We start from the raw sequence: 20,886 nt of genomic DNA, 5'->3' as shown, positions 1-20,886 counted from the left end.
AGCAAGACGCACCTCTCCGACTTGCACCATTGGCCTGATGCCTGTTCCCCCCATGTCGCATCGACTCCAAAGCCACCACTGAGGTGAGGCTTCCAGTACCAGAGCAGAGGAAACTGCTCATGACGTCCACGATGCACTGTCCTGACTCTCACGGCAGCCCCGACTTCATCAACGCGGAGCTGATACTCAACGTGGGTGACTCCTGAATCCATTGAGAACTCACTGCATAAGGAACAGACGCCTCACGCCACCGTGACGTCACCTCCCCGACACAGTAGGGAACCAACATCTCCCCTCCCCTGCACTGCAGTAAGGAACCAAGGCTTCACTTCCACTCGCGTCGTAAGGAACCGACGTTGCCCGGCGCCAACGAAGCCTCAGCTCCCCAATGCTGTGCACCGTCTTTGCTTTCATCAATTCCAAGGTACTGTTCTTTGGGGGTCTGCTAGAATCCACGCTTGACGCTGCACACTTCACTGTCTGTGCCGTTCTTTGGGATTTTCATCTGTCACAACGTCGTAATACCTCCAGGTGGAGTCAGTTGGTGCTAAAAAATTTAATTGGGTGAATAACCTATTTTTAGGATATCTTGATAACCGTTTTGTGGATTTTTGTCATTTGATCTTGTTTTGGTTTAGATAAAGAATATTCATTTTTTTAACTGTTGTGGTGTCCGTTTTGTAGTGTTTTCAATGTATTACTGTATGTGTTCACAAATGCTTTACACACTTCCTCTGAGATAAGCCTGTCTGCTCATGCCAAGCTATCAAGGGGGTGAGCAGGGTTTATTTTTGAAGTGTATCCCGCTTATCCTGACTAGAAGCAAGGGCCCCTATTTGGACAAAGGTACCTCCCTCTGCCAACTAGAGGCCCCATTTCTAACAGACAACCAGAAATGCTTCAGATAGAAAGCACTGAGAGACACAGATATACTTCTTGTCTGCTCAGGATATACCTCCTACTCAAGTGAGGTAGGGATTCTAATTCAAAAAGGGATACTATGACTTCCTTGAAAAACATTGATAGGTGACTCAGTAAGATTTGTGCTGCAAATGGGGCTTTGGATGGAAAGACAGTAAACCAATGTTCAGTCTATGGCCCTTCTGAGCTGCACCACCCAGTGTTTACAAGTAGTGTGTTCTCTCTAACTGTGATTGCCAGATGGTATCCTTGTGATGTATAGTGACCTAAATATAGGGACCAGTGAAGAGATCGATAGAGACAAATCGAGGTTAGAAGGGGTTTGGAGGGGCCAGCTGCCACATGGCAAGCCCAAAATCCCATAGAAAGACAAAACACCTTTACTTGGGAGCATACAACAGATTGTCTCAAATCAACTATTTACAGAGGAATATTTTTTTACAAAGGGTGAATTGTAGAGGCACAACACTTGGCCAGGGGTTTTTAGACTACTCCCTCATGCAAGCTGAGCTTAGAAGTGGGACAAATGAAACCAGAGATTGATGGTATTCAGATTCTTGGTATCTTCAAATATGGGAATTCACAGATAGATTGCATGAAGTAACTGATCCTACTTTGTGGAGAATGTGGGTAGAGTTGATTCACACATGACAGTCAAGAGGCATGTCAGATGGTGAAGGGGCAGGCTACATCGCCTATAGCAGGAGAATGGAAAGCCACATGATGATTCTGCCTCATACAGGCCTAGTTTATTACTTAATTTGGAGGCTAAGATACTCATGAAACTCTAAGCATCTAGATTGCAATACGTTATTGTGACCGTGGTCCATCCAGAGCAATCAGGTTTCATGCCAAAAAGGTGAACAAAACTTAGGAGACTCCAGAAACAGTATGGATTTATGGGAAAAGGGGAATTCAGAAACCTATGATGCTATGTCTGTAGATGTGACTATGGTGTTTGATATCCTCGAATGGTCCTATATGTTCCAAGTGTTAAAAAATGCAGGCAGTCAATTGTGCTCCTCAATGTGCAATCATTGACTAGGGTATGCGTCAATGGGGCTGTGTCAAGCCCAGTCAAATGGACAAATAAACTAGTCAGGGATGATCTTTTTGCCCATGATTATTGTGTTAGCTATGAACTTGTTGTCCAGATGGGTTAGAGGAGGTCCTCCAGTTAGTGGATTGTGTGAGAAGACACATGGGGCAAAATAATTTCACTCTAAGAAGGTGATGTACTGCTATTCATGGTGCAGCCTGAACTGATAATTCATAGGCTACTGCAATTATTTGGACATGTTGGGAAGTACTATGATTACAAACTCGAATTTGCGAAAGTGCCATCCCTATTGTTGAAAAGTGGTTTATTAGTAGTGATATGAAGGGGCCTACCACTAGTAATAGGGTCACAAACACAATAAAAAGTTCATTCAAGGTCTCACTAAATAATTCCCTTGCCCACCCCATTGTAGCTGGCAACGAGCAGGCAATCTTAATTCAGGAGATAGATATGTGAAGCACTAATACAGTAACTAAGGTAGACACAACACAAAATAAAATTCCAGCACCAATGCATACAAATTGGCAATATTCTTATGAACAAATCAACTCCAAAATGAGAATGATCCTCGATAAGTCAAGTCAAACCACTTTATTTGATTACTTAAAATCATAAAAGTATGCTATACATATACAAAAAACGTAAAAAAATTGGTTAAAAATGTGATATACAAGATAAAAATACAGTACAAGTTCATTAAAACAACATTAACGGTCATTTCTAAATTTAGAGCAATTGATTGAGCTACAATGTCATTATATTAAAAAGGTTGGATTTCTTGTGCGGCTTTCTGTCTATCCCTCTTATTTCTTACAGACGCGACAAGAGAGCTGGCGACACAAAAAACATAGTTACTGGAGATTCCAACAGTTGTAAAAACAATAAAGCAGGTTTACACTGGATAAAATTCATTTTCTTTAGTAGAGTAAGGATAAACCTCTTCCTGGCATCATGGTACAAAGGTCATGGTGTCTTGGGGGGAAAACTCGTCACATTTACACGGGGCGGCATCTTCAGGTCTACTCCAGCCCTTCAAATCCCAGAGAACAGAGTGTATTTGGTTAAACCGGAATTTTGTCAGTAGCCATCTATGAAAATAATTTGTCACTATAGACAAATAAGGTGACATCGCTAAAGACAAGGTAACCAAAACATGGCCCCTAACCGATATTTTACCTAATTCTACAGCTTCCCGCTCTGCCTCCCTTAACCTGATGAGGCCACTCTAGGTCAGCCTTGCAAAAGGATTCTGGATTAGAAAAGATCTCAGGTCGCCCCCTATACATGGCTAACATTTTTATATAGGACAACCACTGGATTTCTTTCCTGTTGTCAAGGTTGATACAGTCCTTTAGGATCTTATGATTTAGGGAAAGGTTAGGATTCAGCCAGATTTTTATCCATAGCAGTATGGGGGCTATTTTAATTATGTCTGCTATGTAATTTTTCCCCAGTTCAAGATGGACAAAGTGGGTAGCTGTGGATTGTGGGAGGCCCAGAAGGGACCGTAGAAATTTGTTTTCCTCTGTTTGGATGAGGTCCGGTTTTGTAAATCCCCATATTGATGCCCCAAACCTTGCGATAGATATGGTCTTGGCTTTGTAAATTGCCAAAATCGCCTCATAGGGTTTCCCCCCCAACCTTTTTACAAAACCTAACACTGCGGCTGAGGAACTTCTCACTGCATTTACCTTTATTGAGAGCTGTGGGGACCATGAGCCCCTATCATCGAAAAATACTCCCAAATAGGTAAATACCTTCACTTTGGTGATTACTTCTCCGCCACAGTAAAAGGACTTCACTTTGTTCTTTGAGGCACCCAGTGACATGGCATGAGATTTGCCATAATTTACCACCAGATCCAGGCTTTTCATAAAGTCCCCAAATGAGTCCAGCAGTCTTTGCAGGCCCAGAGGGGTCCTTGCTAATAAAACAGCGTCATCCGCATATAGGAGCACCGAAACCGGTGTACCTCCCATGCGTGGGATGTCAGGAGTCACTGTTAACAGGTTTACCTCCAACGAGTTTATATACAGCGTAAACAACATGGGGGACAAGATGCATCCCTGTCGCACCCCTCTACCGGACTTATAACTTGACGTTCATTTCCCCTCATTCGTCATCCTAATTGAGGCATTTAAGTCTTTGTGCAGCTCGGCCAGAAAATATACAAGAGGCCGATCCAGGCCCAGCTCCAGGAGCATTGTCCACAGCTTTGACCTATTGACTAGGTCAAAGGCCGTGGACAGATCCATAAAGCCCAGAAATATAGAGCCCCTAGCCGCCTTTGTATATTTGGCTATTATTAGGTGTAGGTTCAAACATTGTTCCTCCGTACTCCTCCCCGCTCTAAAGCCGTACTGGGCATCTGACAGTATGTTATTGTCAGTAGCCCACCCTGTTATCCTTGCTAGAATAACCTTCCCCAAGATTTTTATGGAGGAGTCCAACAAGGATATAGGCCTATAGCATCTGGGGTCTCCCCTTTGGCCCTTCTTGAACACTGGGATTATTGTCGATCAAGACCAAGATTTAGGGAATCCTACACAGGCTGAGGTATTAAAGACATTAGTCAAAATGTTTGCCCAGTACAACGGGTTAGCCTTGTACATAACTGAGGGAACCCCGTCAGGGCCTGGTGCCTTTCGTCCTGCTGACCCTTCAATTGCTTTAACGACTTCTGCTAGATAAAGTTTCTTGCTTGAGATGACTTCCATAGATTTGTTCAAAGTGGCTCAACCAGTCCTCCTCTGCTATATTTACTTCCAAGACATTATTTTGTGTATTAGAAAACAGGGGCGTATTAATAATAGACCAGAATTTAGCACTGTCTTTTAGGGTTGCTTTGTCCATAAGCTCCTCCCACGCTTCATGTTGAATTTCCTTTTTCCTTTCCAGTACTGCTCTTATGTACTCTCTTCTAAGCTGAGCAACCAAAGCTTTGTTCCCTGGTAGCTCCTGAAGAGCTTTTTTGAGGAGATTATGGAATTTGGTGCATTTATGGTTGAACCAGCCCTTTACCGGTTTATTTTTAGTAGGTCGACTTTTGAACGTGAGTTCTTTGGCTACTTGGGAGCAGATAGCTTCATAAGAGGTTTTTACCTCCACCCCATTTGAGAGGGGGTCTCCACAGATGTTTAAGTCGTAAGCAGCCTTAACGATAATAGTATTAAAAAAGTCCTCAGTCACCACCTTACTCCACTTTACCCTCCTCCCCTGGTCTTTGGCTTTAACTTCCACTACAGCCAGTGTCGTAACAATTTTGTTTAAAAGAGAAAAAACATTTATCAACTCAATTACCACTGGGTTGTGGTCACCAAAGGAAGACGGTATAGCATTATAGGAAATAACATATTTTAAAAGTCCTGAAGAAAGAAATATGTAGTCAATTATTGTTTCATAATCCTTGCCTATATAAGTGGCAACACAAGTACTTTTGTCGAAAAACCCTGCTTCAAACAAATCGTTATTAGACAGAAGGTTCTCCAGAGCTTCACCCTTATTTGAATGCTCAAAATGTTGCGGGGATGTGAAGTCTGGCCCATCATTATCAATTGAAAGGCAATTATGACTACATAAATGCACATTAAAATCACCCAACAAAATATATTGGCAGAAAGTGGTTTGCTTTGCGTTATAATCTTTTAAAAATTCAGTCAACCATACCAGATGTTCATTTGGGGAATCCCCTTGCTGCGAATTATAGCAGTTCACTAGGATTAATTTAGTGTTATTCGTAGGGTTAACTTCCAAGATAAGAAAATTATTAGAGGCACAGTCTACTCTTTTAACTTTCCCCCTTACATTCACAGATACCAATAGCACACGTCCCCCTCTATCTCTTCCGGCTGAAGATCTTAGTGCAGGGACAAAATACGAGGTGAAATCATCCATCCAAAAGTCACAGTCCTTATCCCGTGTCTATTGGAGAGCCACAATATCATGTTTCTTAACAAAATTCAACCAGTTGCAGTCCTCTCTCTTGGAACGCAGGCCAGCAACATTCCAGCTTAACATCTTAACCGTTTCCCCTTCAGATTTATACATAGTTACGGGGTTACAATGGTTGGTGACAGGAGTCAAAATGAGGTGATCAGGTGCCTGGGAAACCAAGCCTGTGAGAGACTCTTCTCTTGTTCCCTCACTAGCCTCTCGTCAATCACACAATTCTAATGCGGAAAGTACATCAAATCTGTTATGTGTGGCAATGTTAGGCCCGTAGTTAAAATAGTTCTCTCCACCGGGTCTATGGAATGAACCCGGCGTCTGGGCCATGACAGGAGTGTATGGTCTCATTCTCGCACTATGTGGGGGCACTCTCATGGGATGATTATTAAAAAAAAACAAGAGGTCGCACACAGATACTATTAGCATCGTATGTCATGGAGGCGGCCCTTAACAGAACTCTAGCCACATGTTGTGGGTGTCTGAAATTTACAATTACACAGTCCCCATTACACGTCTTTCTGGAGGACCCTATCCAATTTGCCCTTCTTGTTGTTATAATGTCAGGGGCAAAATTTATAGGGAAACCACACCGCCTGTTCTACCACGACACAGTTTTATTTTTAAGGGAGTCATGCGATTCCTCAGGTGTCTGAGCAGATTGCATATCATGGGCAGGAACATTGGTTAGGACAATTACGTAGGGGGTACACTCCGGCGGAAGGTTAATAGATTTACATCTCCTAGCCGGGTTAATTATTGGTGTGACGTCAGGCCCTGCTGTTGGTCGTGTGACTACACTCACTGCAGTAGTAGGGGCTGATGTAACTGGGTCGGTTCTAATTGTATGCTGGGTAGAATGTTTCTGATTTTCAACTCTAACTACCAGCTCTGACCCTCCTCTTGCTACCTGCTCTAGCCCTCCTAGACCCTTCTCCGCCTGTTTAGTGCTGTCAGCCATTGATATATGTTTAGACAGCAACCCTCCTAACCTTTTTACTTCGGCAGTGACACTGTCGAGTTTACGCACAAGGGGTTGAACATACTGTTCTAATTTAGCTTCAAACTTGGCTTCCAGAGAGTGAAGTAATTCAGAGAATTGATCTGGACTTAAAATTTTACTAACCACATTGCATTCATCCTGTACTTTAGTGGACTCATTTGTGTTGTTCTGTGCTGGTAAGGGGGTATCTACCCTTCTTTTAGAATGCCCCCCCCTTTATTTTGTTGTTTCCTGCAATTTCTAACAGGTCTAGTGATAGGCAATACTTCTTCATTGTCATCGCTAGCAATATTTAAGTCGACTACTGGGGGCTCGGTATGAACCTGGGCTACCACCGTAGTTACCCCAGTAAGATCCATTTCGGGGGTGACGGTCTCAGGAGGGTACTCCAAGAGGATCGGGGGATCTTGGGTAGGATTGGGAGGACTACCCCACCCCAGGGAGGCCCTCCTGTTGTTGTTTATTTTATTTACCATCTTCACGATGTAATTATCAATAGGGCCAACCCCGATGTAAATTTTTCCTTTGTCCCACTTGGCATGGTTTAATCTATAGCCTAAGTTAATACTACTGGGGTGAAAATACAACCAAATATGTATCCGATGCAGTACAAACAAGTATATTACAGTAATTTAGGTCGACACTTTACCGGATACAGGTGTCCTTAGACTCCATAAGACCAGACACAATTTTGGCCAGGGGATATGCCCCAGCCCTGCCTCTTCCTGTCTATGACTGTCATAGACTGTCCCGCCCTTGTCCCGGGCTTCTCCCGGGCTGCTCCCGCGCGCTCCCGCGACTCGGGGGGTAGCGCTGGTCTTTATGCGCCTCCTGGCGCTAGATCACTGTGCGCGTCTTCCGGCCGCTGAGGATCCTGGGCAATGGAGTCCCAGAAGCTCTGCTCTCCTCAGTGCGGCGGCACTTAGCTGACAGGAAGTGCGGCGGCGGGAGGCTGGCTGTAGCGGTGAACCTGCGATGGCAAGGTCCACAGCTGAGGGCGCGGCAACACCCCCGTGGTTTTTTCACTCTCCCCTAAAACTAGCGCTTAATTGCAAATAGCGCTTAAAGGGTTCAAATAGATCATGCTGGACAAGGACAAAGTCAAGATTTCTTTACATTTACTTCCAGAATTGTTTCTTGATTCAGGATAGTGGTCACACAGCACCAGTCAAGGGTTCGAATGCTCTGGTCGGTTGGGGTCGGGGACTACAACTCCCACAATGCACCTGGTCAACCTATGGAGACCATTTACAAATGTTGCTCCAGACTTCTGGAACTTCTTCCTGAAGTTCCTCTTGTGAGTTCAAAGTGTCAATAACACCAATCCAAGGGTATATAAGCTCTGAGATATTCCTTGGGATGTTGGGACACAACATCCAGCTGCCAAATCCTTAAAAGTCCACATGATGCACTCCAGGATGGGAGATTCTTGGTGGGGATGATGCAGGTGTGATCTGTTAACCTGTAGCTTTCAGGGAGTCCATTCCTTAATCCTTGTGAAGCCAGGCAAAGTCCGTAGGGCTGTAGTACCCGATGTGCAGCAGGTGCAGTCCTTCAGAGTGAACATCAGGGTTCCAGCAGCGCAATCCTTCTTCTCCTTGTTGTTTCAGGCTGTAGATCTCGTGTATCTCTTCTGTACCACTTGCTTTCTGGGAGTCCCTCCTTAATTCTTTTGAATAAAGGTAAAGTTCCTAGGGCTTTAGTTCCAAAGTGTGAAGCAGGAGCAGTCCTTATGAGTGCTGTCCTTTTGGGGTGCAGATCAGGGGTCCTAGCAATGCAGTCATTCTTCTCTTGATTTTTCCAGGCAGAGATCTGAGTTGCCTGGCATTTCTACCATATTTATTCAGTGTTCCTGGCCATCAAGCAAGGGGGCACCCCTGACTAATAGGATGCAGGGTGCCTCCCTCAGTTATGATCGGATCACTGACAAAATATAGAATACAAAAATATAGTATACTAAAAATATCGAAGTAAAAATATAGAAAGCACAAATATCGAAGTCTTATCTACAAACAGGTAAGTGCAAAAACATTGAAAAAATATATATTGTTAGTCAAAATATCGATTTTTTTTAAATGTCTTAAAAGTAATTTAAAATTAATGAAATATTAACTATAATTAACTAAAACATACTTAAAAATACTTAAATAACTTTAAAAATATTAAATAATTAATTTAAGTTAAAAAAATAAACATACAGTTTAATTTTTTAACACATATATATATATATATATATATATATTAACATATTATTCATTAATAATATACAATATTTTTACTGTAAGATAGCGGGAGGGTAACATTTACTGTTACCACTTCAGCAACTCCAACAGTAGGGTAAACGTTGGATAGCGTAGGGGTAAAAATTACTATACCCACTCTGGTGAGTGCAACAGTAGAGAAAGCGTTGGATAGCGTAGGGTTAAATTACTATTCCCACTCAAGTGAGTGCAACAGTAGGGAAAGCGTTGGATAGCGTAGGGGTAAAAATTACTATTCCCGCTCCAGTGAGTGCAGCAGTAGGGAAAGCGTTGGATAGCGTAGGGGTAAAAATTACTATTCCCACTCCAGAAAGTGCAACAGCAGGGAAAGTGTTGAAGAGCGTTTTGGTAAAAATTACTATTCCCACTCCATACTGTGAACAGTAGGGAAAGCGTTAGATAGCGTACGGGTAAAAATTACTATTCCCACTCCAGAGAGTGCAACAGTAGGGAAAGCCTTGGATAGCATAGGGGTAAAAATTACTATTCCCACTCCAGAGAGTGCAACAGTAGGGAAAGCGTTGGATAGCGTTGGGGTAAAAATTACTATTCCCACTTCAGAGAGTGCAACAGTAGGGAAAGCGTTGGATAGCGTAGGGGTAAAAATTACTATTCCCACTCCAGTGAGTGCAACAGTAAGGAAAGCGTTGGAAAGCGTAGGGGTAAACATTACTATTCCCACTACAGAGAGTGCAACAGTAGGGAAAGCGTTGGATAAGGGAGGGTAAAAATTACTATTCCGACTCCAGGGAGTGCAACAGTAGGGAAAGCGTTGGATAGCGTGGGGATAAAAATTACTATTCCCACTCCAGAGGGTACACCAGCAGGGAAAGCTTTGGATAGCGTAGGGGTAAACATTACTATTCCCACTACGGAGAGTGCAACATTAGGGAAAGCGTTGGATAGCGTGGGGGTAAAAATTACTATTCCCACTCCAGAGAGTGCAATAGTAGGGAAAGCGTTGGATAGCGTAGAGTAAAAATTACTATTCCCACTCCAGAGGGTGCACCATTAGGGAAAGAGTTGGATAGTGTAGGGGTAAAAATTACTATTCCCTCTCCAGAGAGTGCAACAGTAGGGAAAGCGTTGGATAGCGTAGGGGTACAAATTACTATTCACACTCCAGAGATTGCAACAGTAGGGAAAGCGTTGATTAACATAGGGGTAAAAATTAAAATTCCCTCTCCAGTGAGTGCAACAGTAGGGAAAGTAAATACTGCATATATTAATAAAAATAAATTAAATATTACTACCAATAAACCATTAATTAAAAGTAATAACCAATTTAGTATAATATAATAATTAATTAGGGGTAAAAATTACTATTCCCACTCCAGAGAGTGCAACAGTAGGGAAAGCCTTGGATAGCATAGGGGTAAAAATTACTATTCCCACTCCAGAGAGTGCAACAGTAGGGAAAGCGTTGGATAGCGTTGGGGTAAAAATTACTATTCCCACTTCAGAGAGTGCAACAGTAGGGAAAGCGTTGGATAGCGTAGGGGTAAAAATTACTATTCCCACTCCAGTGAGTGCAACAGTAAGGAAAGCGTTGGAAAGCGTAGGGGTAAACATTACTATTCCCACTACAGAGAGTGCAACAGTAGGGAAAGCGTTGGATAAGGGAGGGTAAAAATTACTATTCCGACTCCAGGGAGTGCAACAGTAGGGAAAGCGTTGGATAGCGTGGGGATAAAAATTACTATTCCCACTCCAGAGAGTGCAATAGTAGGGAAAACGTTGGATAGTGTAGGGTAAAAATTACTATTCCCACTCCAGAGGGTACACCAGTAGGGAAAGCTTTGGATAGCATAGGGGTAAACATTACTATTCCCACTCCAGAGAGTGCAACAGTAGGGAAAGCGTTGGATAGCGTGGGGGTAAAAATTACTATTCCCACTCCAGAGAGTGCAATAGTAGGGAAAGCGTTGGATAGCGTAGAGTAAAAATTACTATTCCCACTCCAGAGGGTGCACCATTAGGGAAAGAGTTGGATAGTGTAGGGGTAAAAATTACTATTCCCTCTCCAGAGAGTGCAACAGTAGGGAAAGCGTTGGATAGCGTAGGGGTACAAATTACTATTCACACTCCAGAGATTGCAACAGTAGGGAAAGCGTTGATTAGCGTAGGGGTAAACATTTAAATTCCCTCTCCAGTGAGTGCAACAGTAGGGAAAGTAAATACTGCATATATTAATAAAAATAAATTAAATATTACTACCAATAAACCATTAATTAAAAGTAATAACCAATTTAGTATAATATAATAATTAATTAGGGGTAAAAATTACTATTCCCACTCCAGAGAGTGCAACAGTAGGGAAAGCGTTGGATAGCATAGGGGAAAAAATTACTATTCCCACTCCAGAGAGTGCAACAGTAGGGAAAGCGTTGGATAGCGTAGGGGTAAAAATTACTATTCCCACGTCAGAGAGTGCAACAGTAGGGAAAGCGTTGGATAGCGTAGGGGTAAAAATTACTATTCCCACTCCAGTGAGTGCAACAGTAGGGAAAGCGTTGGAAAGCGTAGGGGTAAACATTACTATTCCCACTACAGAGAGTGCAACAGTAGGGAAAGCGTTGGATAAGGGAGGGTAAAAATTACTATTCCGACTCCAGGGAGTGCAACAGTAGGGAAAGCGTTGGATAGCGTGGGGGTAAAAATTACTATTCCCGCTCCAGTGAGTGCAACAGTAGGGAAAGTAAATACTTCATATATTAATAAAAATAAATTAAATATTACTACCAATAAAAAATTAATTAAAAGTAATAACCAATTTAGTATAATATAATAATTAATTACATATAAAAAATTATTATTAAAATTCATGACCTATTTATACAAATAATCTGCAATTAATAATTAATTAATTAGCAATTAAAAATTAATTAACAATTAATTCAAAATAATACCACTAAATAAATTAAAATATTTAATTAATTACAATTACATTACTTCCCACCCTATTCCCCTATAAACCCACAACCCGCTACGGAATATGCATTTATAAAATTAACATAATTTTCAAGCAATCAATTAATAAAAATTAATTACCTATTAAAATGTAATGAATTACCAATTAGAAATGATTAAACAATTAATTCAAGATAAATACCAATGAATAAATTACAATATTTAATTAATTATAATTGAATTACTTCCTACCCTATGCCCCTATAAACCCACAACCCGCTACGGAAAATAAATTAATAAAATTAACATAATGATCAACTAATCAATTAAGTAAAATTAATTGCCAAATAAAATTTTATAATTACCAAATAAAAATTAATTAACAATGAATTCAAAATAAATACTAATAAATACATTTAAATATTTAATTAATTATAAATAAATTACTTCCCACCCTATTCCCCTATAAACCCACAATCCGCTACAGAATTAAATTACCCAAAAATGAAATAACATAAAATTAATTAATTAAAATAAATTATAAAATAAATATACACTTTTCACACATATACTATCATACAAAACACTTTAAAAAATTCGATATTATAAAAAATTCGATATATTTAATACCTATATTATATACTTCGATATTTTGACTTTCTATATTTATGACAATCGATATTAAATTACTTACCTTAAATTCGATATTTTTGTTGACTATATTCTGTCCATTCGATATTTTGTCCATTCTATATTTTCACTTCGATATTAGTACTATTCTATATTTTTGATTCAATGTTTTGTCTGTGTACCGTTATGATCACTTCCTCCCCTGTGCAGCATTTTATTGTCCCAGAAAGCACTATTCTTCCAAAATCCAAAATGGATAGACTCTTCCCTGAAGAGTTAGTTGTGGCTAAACCAACCCATTGGTGTGTCATTCCCTCCTTCAAGACCCGTTTGGCCACTCAACCTCCTTCCTGCCTTCTGCTTCTACATTTACAGTTCTCTTCCCCCAGGCAATCAGTTGTCTCTAGGATGCCACTTCATACCTCATTAACACAGCTTGGCTCAGCCGCGCAGAGGCTGGTCAATCAGAGAAGGGCTGTTGGAAGACTGGATTTTGAATCACAGCAAAGAAAGTTCCAAAAGTTCAATTCTGTAATTGTTATAACAAATCCAACAATGCCAAATTTTTGAAGGTATTATAACTATTTTTTTTAAGTCCTTTGATTATATTTGAGCTTCTTTCTATCAATAGTTCTACTTTATTAAAGCATTCCCATTTTAGCTTACGGACCAAAGCATTACAATGGGAGAAAACAAGGTTGCCAGTTTTCCACACAACCAGGGTATATAAAAAGAATTATAATGTCTCTGCCTATGTGCTAATAGTTATAAGGCACCCTACAACTGAAGAACCTAGGGGAGACCTCAGGGGTGACATATTTTTTTAATATAAGGGACTTTACTACTTTAGAAGTTCCTTTAATTCCTTTTTTTAAATTTTTTTTTATTGGAGTTCATAGTGCAATAAAGAAATACATAAATACATTACCCTATGCAAGGTTTAAGAACATCTGATACATATATGAACAATTAAAGAACACAGTATTGTAATGTAATGTGGAGGTAAAAAATTGTATAAAAATCAATCAATAAATATAGCAATACAGTACATTTCAGATTCTTATTCTATCGTCCATCCACTTCTTAACCGGGGCCCATAATCGTCTTCCCATTTCTCTTTTTTTAGCGCCTTTAAATTCATAAAGGCTAGACTCAATATTGTAAATAGCCAAGAATCTAGAGATCCACATCTGAAAAGACGGGGCTGTTACATCCTTCCAACCGGCCGAAATAATAATTCTAAGTACGGCAACCGACATAAAAACCAAAGCAGCCTCGTCATCTGTTAAAACCAGTTTAGAATCTGAGCCAAATAGCATTAGTGTTGGGGATAGATCGATCTTATGACCTAGCAGCCCCTCCCAGAATTTTGTTATTGCATCCAGCACAGGGGTCAATTGTTAACATGTAAAGAACATATGTATTAGGTCAGCTTGTCCCTTATCACATCTTGGGCAACAATCATCATTCTTGACACCCCAGGCAAATAATTTAGCCGGTGTATGGTATAGATTAAAGACTGTTTTAAAGTGTTGTGCTCGTAAATTGGACGCCTGAAAAATCTTTTTGTTCAAGATTAATGCTAGGTCCAAATCTACATCCGGGTTTCCCAATTTAATTGCCCAATCACTTTCCACTTTTCCTACATCGTCCTGTAATCTGGACACCAACATGTTGTACGTATCTTTAATCTTCCTACATCTTCTTCTCATACCTTCAACCACAGGAAAATCTACAAGGGGTTTGAGCTTTGGTCTACAAGCCTGTAAAATGCCGGAGAATTGGCCATATATAAGCCAATGATTTGAGAGGAGGCCATATCTCCTTTGCATGTCCTCAAACCCGCTTATCCTATCTCCTACCATTATATCTCCAATAGTCTTAACCCCTAAATCCTTCCAGACTTGTAGTATCCCGTCATTGTTTAAATGAGGAAAAAGGCTAGAGTTAAACAAGAGAAGAGACGGATTGACTTTAGGAATATGAAAAAAAAATTTAATTGATTTCCAAACATACCATGCACCAAGCAGGACCTTAAATCGTGCCTTTCTATAAAACCTATATTCCAGTTCGGTTAACAGTAATCCCAAAGCTTTCTCCCCCATTAGTAATTGAAAGATGGAAGGGGGACCCTGGTTGTCTACAATAATTACATCAGTATCAGATTGAAACAGAATTGACATCTGGGTTAGGAGACAGGTCCAATGATATAGTCTCAAGTTCGGAAGTGCCATCCCACCCCTTTCCCACGGAAGAGACATAAGGGTCGTTGAGCGTCGAACCTTTCCATACTGCCATATGAACTTGATAAAGACAGACTCTAGTTGCTTCAGAATTTTCTCCTCAATATATAGGGGAATTGCTCTAAAAAGATAAAGCACCCTTGGGAACATCGCCATTTTTACAGCATTTACTCTCCTGACCAGCGAAAGATGAAGGGCATCCATCCTTTTCAGTTCTGCCTCTATGGATTTAATAAGGGGAGGATAGTTCTCTTCCACTATCTTACCCACTGTAGCATTTATCTTAACCCCTAAATATAAAGCAGAATCAACATACCAAGGGTCGGGTCTTGATATGTTTCTAGAGCAAATTATCTGGGTTTTAGATTCATTCAGGAGATATCCAGAGCCTTTACCAAAAAGTTTAGCCATCTGTACCAGTTCTGGGAGTGCTTGCTGCGGGTCTGTTGTGATAACCGCCAGGTCATCGGCATAGGCTAAAATCTTGTTTTCATAACCATTGTAAATCACAGGGGATATTCTAGGGTTCTCTAGAATCTTCTGAATAAGCGGATCGATATATAGAGCAAATAATATGGGGGAGCAGGGACAGCCCTGCCGTGTCCCTCTACTTATCTTAAACTTGTCTGTTTTCTCTCCCATTACCGTAATTGTCACTTCTGGGTCAGTATACATAGCTTTAATAGCCCTAACAATATTTGGACCAAACCCCCTCCCAGCCAAAATCTTCCAGAGGAAGCTCCACTCCACCCGGTCAAAAGCTTTTTCAGCGTCGAGCAGAATCATGGCCATCCCATCCCCCATGACTTCTTGGGCATCAAACAGGGTTATTGCTCTAGATATGTGATCTGTCGTGCCACGCCCAGGGACAAAACCATGTTGCCATGGAGAGACAAGATCGCCTATGATCCTGCCCAACCTCTTCACCCAAATCCTTGAATATAGCTTAGTATCAGCGTTTATTAAGGATATAGGTCGATATGACCCCGGTTTCTCTATTGGTTTGCCTTTCTTATGAAAGACTATAATGTTAGTTTCCTTCCATGAATCGGGGACCACCCCAGAGTACAATATTCCATTAAAAAGATCTACTAGAAGAGGAGCGATCTCTTTTTCAATAGCTTTGTAAACCTCCGAGGGAAGCCCATTAGGGCCCGATGCTTTCCCTGGCACTAGTTCTCGCAAGGCAGATAAGACTTCTTCTAACGTAATATCTTTATCAAGTGCTTTTCTTGTTGTATCATCCAAACACGGTCCTCTGTCAATACACCTGTCCACTTGATCACTATTGAAAGGGTCCTTCTCATATAATTTCTGATAGTATTTTTTAAATATCAATAGGATATCCTTTAACTCTGTATATATTATCCCTTCCTCTTCTATACATGGAATCGCATTCTTTGTTTTTTCCTGTCTTATCCGTAGTGCAAGTGCTCTTCCAGCTTGCTCACCCGTTTCATACCTTTTTGTCTTTGAAGCTTGGTACTCCCCTATTGCTTGCCGTGTAACCTCCTTCTGCAGTGCTGCTTTAACTGCCAACAAAAAACCCTGGCTAGCCTCGGTGTTGCTGCCAGTAGCGATATCCTTTATATGTTGTTCTTCCACCTCGGCTAGTTTGACCATTAGTCTCTCTACTCCGCTTCTATCTTCCTTTCTAAGCCTGGCAGCACAGCTGATTGATTCTCCTCTTAAAGCAGCTTTGAAAGCCTCCCAAACCCCATTTCGGGATGTGCTATATCGGTTTGCCGCAAAAAATTTGCCAGCCCATTTATTCAAATGATCCACAAATCTACTGTCTGCTAACAGCCTTCTTTTCAATGGTCCAGTTTGTTTTAGGCCGTTCTAGCCGTCCTGTGTCGTAATTCACCAGCAGAGGGTTATGATCTGAAATAACCTTTGGGAGTCTGCTTATCCTAACTTTTTCAATTTCAAGGGCAGAAACAAAAAAGTAGTCCAATCTAGAGTATCTCTGGGCTGGATTAGAAAAGTAAGTATAGCCTAGATTTAATGGTTCTTTTGTTCTCCATATATCCTGAAGCCCATGAGAAGCTAATAAAGATTGAACCGCTTTATAGACTCTAGGTTTCCTTCCCTGATACGATGTACCTATCCCCCATTCAGCTGAAATATTTAAGTCTCCCGTAAACACTATAGGAGAGGGCCAATTTGCAAGCTCTATTTCTAGGAAATCATAGATTTCAGGATCGTCCTCATTAGAACCATACACTGTACAAATAGTTAGCCCCAGCTCCATCTCAACAATCATCCATCTGCCATTACTATCTACTTTCACCTTTTTCCCTTTCCCTAAACTTTTCCTTCCTAGAATGGCAACCCCTCTGATTGTTGATGTTTGAGTTGTACAGGCTAACAATTCAAACCCATTTATACAAAGCAAATTTCTCTTAGACCAAGGGAGGTGGGTCTCTTGTAAGCAGAGAAGATCTATTCTGTTATGCTTAACTAGATATGCTAGTTTCTGCCTTTTCCTCCAGTCATTCAATCCCCCCACATTCATTGTACATATATTAATGCGTGTCATCACTGAGAGTGTTACAACCTGTATCAAAACTCTTTTCCAAGATCATTTTCCTTGCATGCCTCTGTTGACCTTTACCTATTCTACACCATTCCTTCCTTTTTCCCCTTTTTTTTTGTTTTTTTTTGCTTTCTACTTACCCTCCCTTTACCCTCTCTTCCTTCTTCCCTCCCCCCTCCCTTCTCACACCTCCTCCCCCCCAACCAGTCCCTGGGGCATCCTGAGACCAAGGGGTCCCAGGTATGGACAATCGAGTGATCCGAGTATCACCACCTGCTTGATCGCCTGAGATCCTTGTTTCATAACCTTATAGCACTTCAGATGGTTATGTTTCAAAAAAAAAAAAATGTTTTTTTTTTCTTTTCCTCTCTTCCCCCCCCCCCCCCTTCTATTTTCTTAGTTCGGAAAGTTCATGTAAATAAGCTTCAGCAAGAATCTCGCTTGTAAAGTTCCTTGTCTTTCCTTTGTAGATAACTCTTAGGCGCGCTGTATTCAGCAAAAAGACAGTTGCTCCAATTTTCTCAAATGGGGCAAAAAGTTGTCTCATCCTCCATCGGCGTTCAACCGTTGCGTGTGCAAAGTCAGGACGTACAAAAAAGTTATTTCCTTGAAATTCCCTCCTGCTCGTTGGTCTAGCCAGGTCGTAGATTGTTTCTCTTAAAAGAAAGTTTCCAAAGCAAACTAGAATGGCTCTTGGGTACGGTTTTTCTTTAATAGGGTTTTTAGGGAGTGTCAAAGGGAAGCGATGGGACCGTTGTACTTCTTGTTCTAATTCCCACTTTGATAGTTCTGGCATGGAAGACCTCAACAGATTTACAATATAGCCCTTGACATCCTTTCCCTCTGCCCCTTCTGCAATTCCCAGGAAGCGGAGGTTGTTTCTTCTTCCCCGATTTTCAAGGTCCTCCACCTTTGTCATTAAGTCTTCGATAGTAGCTGATTGAGATTTTTCTTTAGCCTGGAGTTTGCTAACATCTGCTTCCAGATTTTCAGTAGGGCTCTCCACCGAGGCCATCCTATCGACTATTTCCATACAGGCGTTATCTACCTTCTGGATAGCACCTCGGAGTTGTTGAATCGCATCATGATTCCTTTGACTATCTGTTTTGACGTCCAGATCAAAATCCTTTATGGTCTTCAGGACCTCACTCAATGATGGTTCTAGTTTGTCGATATCCTGATATTGTTGCTTTCCCTTGCTTGCTCAATTCAGCTGCCCCAGTTTCGGGACTTTTAAATTCTGTATCTCCTGTCCGTGTAGACGTCGGACTTTTTCAAAGGGGTCTATGTTTTCTCTTTGCTTGATCCTGATTGCTTCCTTGGTCTGTTGTTTCATCATCTAGTGTTTTGTATGGTTTTCTAAATTTGGTTTTCTTCTTCTCCAATTTTTTTTTTAAGGCTGAGTCTTGACCAGGTTCATTGTTATTAATCTTTAGCTCGGTTATTTCCAGATTAGCGTCTGGGGAGTTTTCCTCTTCGCTAGCCGCACTTGTGGCTTCAATATCACTTTCAATTTCGCTAGTGATCGAGACTCCAGTTTCATAAATCTCGGAATCAGTCTGTTCTGGCACATCTACTCCCCTAGCTTCCGTTTCTTTGTCCCCAGCTAATATTTGATCATTAGCGTCCACATTAGCATCCACGTAGTCCCGTTCTTTATCTTGATCTTGATCTGTAGTTATTTCTGCCTTTTCTTCGCTAGTGCTAGTTGGATTTATTTCATTTATTCCATCACAGGAGGTCTTATTGATCAATACATCCACTAACTTCCCGTTATATTTGAGAGTGCTGCAGCTGTCATCCCCCTTGCCTCCTTCCTTACAGGTTTCACTCTCTTTTGGGAGTGGCGTAAATATGTTGGATATCCTTGGTTGGGATTCGTCGCGCTGCCCTGTTAATTTTGCTGCAGCCTTCAGATTTTTGATAGTTTGCACTCTTTTGTCCTTTTTAAGCAAGAGATCTAATTTCTGATCAGCCTGATCGTCGGATTTCTCTCCTTCATTGCGTTCATTGCGTTCAATTGATTGAGGTTGTTCCTTCTGGCTCCCCCTTTCACCATCTCTATCCTTCCCCTTCCCCTTCTCCTTCACATCACTTCTCAGGGAATTTTTGCTCTGAATTTGAGTCTGGGTTTGACTTTTACCTTTCTTTATGTTTTTGTATTTAACCTTGTCAGAGGACATGCCCTCGATATCTTCTGTACCTTCTTCACCACCTTTGGCTTCTTTCACTTCTTGTGTCTGTGCTCTCAATCCTCTTGTTTCTGGTCTTCTGGTGGAACCATTGTTTTTCAATTGATGGCTGATCAGCTGTTTTCTGGTGTTTTCATGCTCTGCTGTCAACATGTTTTTTGCTGTTTTGGCGGATGATTTCAATGACACCTTTAGCTAACTAGGCACGTTTACCTCATCATTAACCTCATCCTCGCTGAGCACCTTGTTCATAGAGAAACTTGAAGTTGTTTCGGACATTGTCTGTGCTGTCTGCGCTGTTAGTATAGATTTTCCAACAATTGGTCCCGTTACCGTCGCAGAAGCTCTCACAAAACTTACAAAACTCACAGATTTGACGTTAGATTGTGGCACCCTTTGTAACCCCTTTTGCAGTAGTCTATGCTTGTTTTGTTTGTTTTGTTTGTAATGCTTTAAGACTGGAACGAAAAGTTTCTCCTTACGCCTATACCCCCTCACAGAGCTTTTTAGAGTGTCTATTTGGATGACTAGGAGTGTGCTGTTATACCCAGTTGAGCTTTCTTCTAAAGGAAGACAGAAGTGCATTCTCTGCAGTAGGGATCCACTTTTCCTCACTTTCCTCTCACAATAAAGTCTGATTGTTGTTGACGCTCCCTAGTGTGCTTTTCCTCTCACAATGAAGTCTGAATGTTTGTTGACACTCCCTAGTGTGCTGAGAGTTGAAGGCGTATCCTTACCTTTAACAGCGACCAGCTGTTAGTGCTCCGATGACGTCTAGTTCCTTCAGTAGAGCACCCTGATCAGAGCAGAGCAGAGCTGAGCAAAACAACCGGCAATCAGCAATCCCCAGCGGTGATAATGGACATCAAGCGCCTCGCCCCCATCACGCAAACGAGTCCATTGAAGTTTTCTTTTCCTCCTTTTTGGCCACATTCTACCATCCAGCATCAGCGTCTGCCTGCAGAGCCGGGCATCGAGATATCAAGAGGTGAGTGGATCGGCGGCTCGAAACCCAACAGCACGATGCACACTCTGCTCGGCTTGCACTCTGCTGCTCTGCCGTTCGCAGCACTGTACACACGCACACTTCTTTGCCCTCTCCTCTCCGCAGCGATTCTGCAGCATATTCAACGCCGGTTCCCTAAACAGCAACCTCTGCCGCTCAATCTCCGCTCGATCTCC

Source organism: Lissotriton vulgaris, chromosome 3_1 (genome assembly GCF_964263255.1).
Source record: "Lissotriton vulgaris chromosome 3_1, aLisVul1.2, whole genome shotgun sequence".
NCBI lineage: Eukaryota > Metazoa > Chordata > Amphibia > Caudata > Salamandridae > Lissotriton > Lissotriton vulgaris.
Note: the sequence above shows the minus strand (reverse complement) of the source record.